Genomic DNA, 6187 nt, shown 5'->3' on the forward strand with positions numbered 1-6187 from the left:
ATTAGATAATGAAGAATTATCTTGATCTGATGTAATAAGAATATCGAAACTGTTAGATGTTGAAGAACTATAATTATCCATTGATAGATTTGGGATATTATTGAATGAATCGAAAATGCTATCACTGAGAAGGGTATTAGTTTCATTTGAAAATGTTGTACTCTCTGAGTTAGAGTAATTACAGATTGTTTCTACATTAGAATTAGTTTTAAAACGTTTTTTGGGAATATTTGATATAGTTGTAATTTTATTTAATTGTCAAATATAAGATAAAATTAATTGATTTTTACGCCTTTTTGATAAATGGTGATATGTTTTCGGCATGTTAACAACTGATCGATAATTAAAATTAGAACAAATTTAAAACAATTAAGCTTTAGTAGTTAGCAAAATAACAAAATATTAGAAAAAATAATCAAAGTATTAGTTTAAAATAGTTTAAAATAGTTTTAAATAGTTTAAAAAGTAAAAAGTTTAGAATTAAGAAAGAATTAATATAAGAATGTATATAAACAGGCAAATATATAAAGAAGACGTATGATCATCTTTTACTATCGCCATGCATTTTCTTTCATTAAATAATAATGTGCACACATTTGTTTTTAGTATCAGATTGTCAAACACGATGGACACGTCTCCGTCAACGATACAGCAGGGAACGAATGTTGCGTGATCAAGAAACTAGGAGTGATGCTGGAAAGCCTATGCGTTCAAAATGGTCTCTCTTTGAGAATATCAATTTTCTAGGAAAGCATATGGTCTACAGAAAGTTAGTTTAATTTTGTTATGATTATTATGAATACATATGATATAATGTAAACAATAATTTTTATTTTTTCAGAAGTATTACGAATATGAATTTATCCCAGCCGTCCACTTTAATGTATCAAGCGAATGATACTTTTATAAATTCATTTCAACCATCCACTTCAATGCATGAAGCAAATAATAGTCAAGCTAACTTAATAATACAAAAGGTATAAAAAATAATTTTTTCTGAAATATCATGCATTCTATTTTAATATGTTTTTAAAACTTATTTTATTTTTTACAGGAAGTTACTTTACCACAGACAAGTCAGACCGCAGAATTTTGTGATTGCTAGCAATATATCTGGATTGGAACTTGAACGGGTAAATATAATACATATTTGCAATAACATGTACAGAATAAAAATGTACATATAAAATGTTATTAACTGTTTCTAGCCGTAGACGCCTTCATCACATTTATCAGATTCATTGTCAGTGAATAAACAAGTTGATTTAATACCCACTCCGACAAATAATTCTGACATGCAACCTGCGCAAGTGAGTAATTTTATAATAATATGACAAATAATAAAGAACACATAGTTTTTAGAAACTATTGGTTAAAAAATAACATTATTTTACAAAATTTAACTATATATATTTCCTTTCGCATTATTTTCAATGCCTATGTAGAATCAATAACTTCAAAAGTGAAAATTACAATATATTATACATTATATTTTAAAATTATTTATTTTTTACTTCCAGATATTAACACCTCCACTATCACAGTCTGTTGCTTCAACACGATCAACTAATTCATCAGAGCGATCAACTGTTTCATCACCGCAGCGATCATTTACACCTTCAGAACGATCAGCCACTTCGTCGCCACAGCAAACAACTGCTTCTTTCTGGCATCGACCAACTGCTTCTAATTTTCAACAATCAGCGATGTCTTTAGATTCAGATTCTGAAATATTGAATCCTCCGTCCACTTGTTATATAAATAATAATAATTCTTCATCTTCCATCTTCCAAATTAATCTAAAACAAGTATAATAAAAATATAATACACAGAACAAAGTATATACTTATATCAATGTTTCACAAGTACTTACCAAATAATATTTAATTTACTCCAAAATCTGCTGACAAATGTAAAACGTTTTTTTTTTTTTTTAATAAATTTAACGTGTCGTTATTATTATTATTTTTTATATTTAATGTGCCTTCAACCAGTTTAGTCCAGATATGGTTATTTAGGCACACAGGTCACCTTTTCTTTTTCGGTGCACTTTTAGAAAAGGTTATATTGACACCAGATGTAAAACGTTTTGACTGTTACAGGTTATGTACTATGTCATACGTTTAAAAAGTAGCACGACTCTGATTGGTTGGCTTTTATTCCTATCGCGCTATTGTGCAACGGGTGGCGATAATTTTTATCACTATTTCTATTCTATCGCTATTTCCCTATACCTATTGCTACGGCCTAGCATTGTGTAAAGGCCTTAATGCGTGGTAATGCGTGCTCACTTTTTGCCCGCTTTCCCGCCAACAATAATTCAACCCTGAATTGTATCTTAACTAGATAGGTAAACACGCGTTACCGCGATGCCAGCGCTATTTTAACACTGGTTCTTTATCGTCGCGATATTAAATGTTTGAGAGGACGCGAGAAAAAGCCGCGCGTAATATGAATAAAAAAGTTGCAGAATTTATTAGCAGCATTAAGCAAAATACGCAAATGAAGAAACATATAACTATTCTACATACATTATATAACAATAGTAAACAGATGATATATAAATTTATATAATAAATATTATATAACAGCTGTTATTTTAATTTTTGATTCGAATGTTATATAACCCAGACAGCACAAAACATCCTCAGGATCATCCTGAATATGTCCAGGACGGTTCAGGACATTTGTAGGATGTTTTAAGATATTATTATAAATATATTTATAAAAGTTGTAATGAATGTATATGCATACATAATTATTTTTAGTTGTGTGGGCTATTTTATATAATTTAGAAATCTTAAGTATTATAATAAGTATTAATGTCCTATAAATGTCCACTGGATGTCTGTAGGATATATCTGCCCTGTCTATTATATTGGATGTCTTTTGGATTTCCAGAGGACATATACATGTGCAATTAATTGTTAACGTTAATTTCGTTTAATATTAATAATTGAATTTGATTATTATTTATTTAATATTTCATGAGAAATGTTACTGTTCGCAACATTCCAAAAACTTTACAAACAATAGTATTTAATCGCTAGTTCGTTTGTTTACCGCTATGCGACACGCGAACTCGTATTTGAGATTTGGTCATGAGAATTATATAAAGTTTGTAAAGAGCAACTGACAGAAAATTACAAATGTAATTATTTTCTATCAGTTCGATTTCTGATGCAATCCCAACATAGGGAATTCAGATATTGGATTGTTTAGAAAATATTACACAAGTCAAACCCGGGAGCCAAACCTAAAATATTCATGTACAGCACGAAAGCCTCAAATATTAAAGAACGGTGAACTATTTTTAATATTAGGTTTTTAATATTGGCAGTAAATAACAAAACATAATTTTAATTTATATTTAAATTTTAAAATTTGCTCCTTGAAACATACGAAAAATATCCCTAATATATCCTATAAAAATCCTTTGGATGTTCCACAGGATCTCCCTGGATTCTCCAGAGGTTAATATACGGCTATCATTTACTCTTCCTCAGGACATCCAGAGGAGATCTGAGGATTACAATGGGATATCCTGAGGATATCCTATATGTATGTCCTGGATGCCCTTTGGACGTCCTAAGGACATCCTTGTGCTGTCTGGGAACTGTTATAATATGTGTTTGCTGGGATCGTGCTACGCACATGTAATAAAAAGGTAATCCTTATATATTAATTTTAATACATTCATTAATAAACGCTGTATAAAATAATAAATTAATTAGAACGTATTATTTTTCATTTATTTTTCATAATATTTTCCATGCATTTGTTGATTTCTTGTAAATTCAGTATCTCGAAAAGTAGTAAGGTTATGATAACAAAATGCCAAATAAAATCATAAAAATATAATTAATTCTAAGGCGTGTCATTTCATATGACATTCTGAAACGCATCATTTCCCAGACAGCACAAGGATGTCCTTAAGACGTCCAAAGGGCATCCAGGACATACATGTAGGATATCTTCAGGATATCCCATTGTAATCCTCAGATCTCCTCTCGATGTCCTGAGGAAGAGTAAATGATAGCCGTATATTAACCTCTGGAGAATCCAGGGAGATCCTGTGGAACATCCAAGGGATTTTTATAGGATATGTTAGGGATATTTTTCGTATGTTTCAAGGAGCAAATTTTAAAATTTAAATATAAATTAAAATTATGTTTTGTTATTTACTGCCAATATTAAAAATCTAATATTAAAAATAGTTCACCGTTCTTTAATATTTGAGGCTTTCGTGCTGTACATGAATATTTTAGGTTTGGCTCCCGGCTTTGAGTTGTGTAATATTTTCTAAACAATCCAATATCTGAATTCCCTATGTTGGGATTGCATCAGAAATTGAACTGATAGAAAATAATTACATTTGTAATTTCCTGTCAGTTGCTCTATGCAAGCTTTATATAATTCTCATGACCAAATCTCAAATACGAGTTCGCGTGTCGCATAGCGGTAACTAAACGAACTAGCGGTTGAATATTATTGTTTGTAAAGTTTTTGGAATGTTGCGAACAGTAACATTTCTCATGAAATATTAAATAAATAATAATTTTGGATATATGAAAATGTGCGCATCAAATTCAATTATTAATATTAAACGAAATTAATGTTAACAATTAATTGTCCATGTATATGTCCTCTGGAAATCCAAAAGACATCCAATATAATAGACAGGGCAGATATATCCTACAGACATCCAGGGGTTATCCAGTGGACATTTATAGGACATTAATACTTATTATAATACTTAAGATTTCTAAATTATACAAAATAGCCGACACAACTAAAAATAATTATGTATGCATATTAAATTTTTATAAATATATTTATAATAATATATCTTAAAACATCCTACAAATGTCCTGAACCGTCCTGGACATATTCAGGATGATCCTGAGGATGTTTTGTGCTGTCTGGGTAAATACAAATATAGAGAGAAACAGGCGAGGTTAAGATAACTGTCATGTATGCAGTAGGTAATATAGGCTACACTACGATTGGAAAAAAATTACAGATGTTTCGACACACTGCATTAACCAATTATGACAAGGAAATTTTATAATTTTTTAACTTCATTGATCAATTACCAAAATATTATGCAGTATCTATATCGATTAAGATCTTATCGAACGCAGTCATAGAAAAAAGCACTGTTAGAATATTTTTATTATTTATTTATATGTAGATTTATTTTTTGCATAACTTGATACTTCCGTTTAAAACACGGCAATTGCTAAAGAAACCGATGACGTTTAAAGGCTGCATTTTTTTCCATGCTATATATTATTGAAATTATGGCACTAAAGTGTTAATAGTTGTATATTTATAATTCTTAAAACATGACAGCGTGACGAAATTTTTTACATTATCGCCAATATCCCTTGTGCAAAATAAATTTTTTTTCTTGATTTCGATTACCGCCAAAGATATTGCTGTTAATAGAGAAAGACATTATTCTACATGATTTCCACTACAAGGATTGATGCATTAAATTTTAAAATTAATAAGCTGTTGTGATTATTAAAGCGATATAGCTGGTGAAAATAGCGGCGTCTTTGCTTGGGTCATTCACATCTAATGAATTTATCTCTTAAATCACAACAATTTTTAAAAAAATTGTCGCGTCATTCGGAATTACATTATTTTACGTACTGTGTGCTATTGAAATTATGCCATTAATATTTTACGAATTGTATCTTTTTCTAAGATATGTTCATTAAAGAGCAGCCATATATAACTTCGCGATTTTGGCCAGCTATATCGCTTTAATAATCGTCAGCTTATTAATTTTAAAAATCTAATGCGTCAATTTTTATAGCGAAGAACATGTATAATAATGTCTTTCTTGAATCGTATCGATATCTTTAACGATAGTGAACATTAAAGCGAATAAGGTATCTGACGCGGACGATCTCGACAAAGGCGTCACGATTTCGGGCCGTTGTATCGCTTTAATAATCGTAAGCTTATTAATTTTAAAATTTTAATGCGCCAACCCTTGTAGCGGAGATCATGTAGAATAATGTCTTTGTCGAATAGTACAATATTTATATCTTTAACAGTAGACGAGATGTAAGAGAATAATGTATCTAACGCCGACGATCTCGGCACAGACCTCACGATTTCGGCCCGTTGTATCGCTTTAATAATCAACAACTTATTAATTTTAACATTTAAT

At 30.1% G+C, this 6187-nt stretch overlaps 1 long non-coding RNA gene across 1 annotated transcript; it reads left to right on the forward strand.

The window, feature by feature from the left end:
• Window positions 1-1086: 1086 nt before the first annotated feature.
• LOC138944122 (uncharacterized) lies at window positions 1087-1792 on the forward strand. Its single transcript, XR_011448651.1, has 3 exons — window positions 1087-1133; window positions 1209-1310; window positions 1521-1792. It is a non-coding gene; the product is annotated as an uncharacterized lncRNA (long non-coding RNA).
• Window positions 1793-6187: the final 4395 nt, after the last annotated feature.

Source organism: Polyergus mexicanus, unplaced genomic scaffold, assembly GCF_030449975.1.
Source record: "Polyergus mexicanus isolate NDT 795.1 unplaced genomic scaffold, iyPolMexi1.0 SCAF_92, whole genome shotgun sequence".
NCBI classification, from domain to species: Eukaryota; Metazoa; Arthropoda; class Insecta; order Hymenoptera; family Formicidae; genus Polyergus; species Polyergus mexicanus.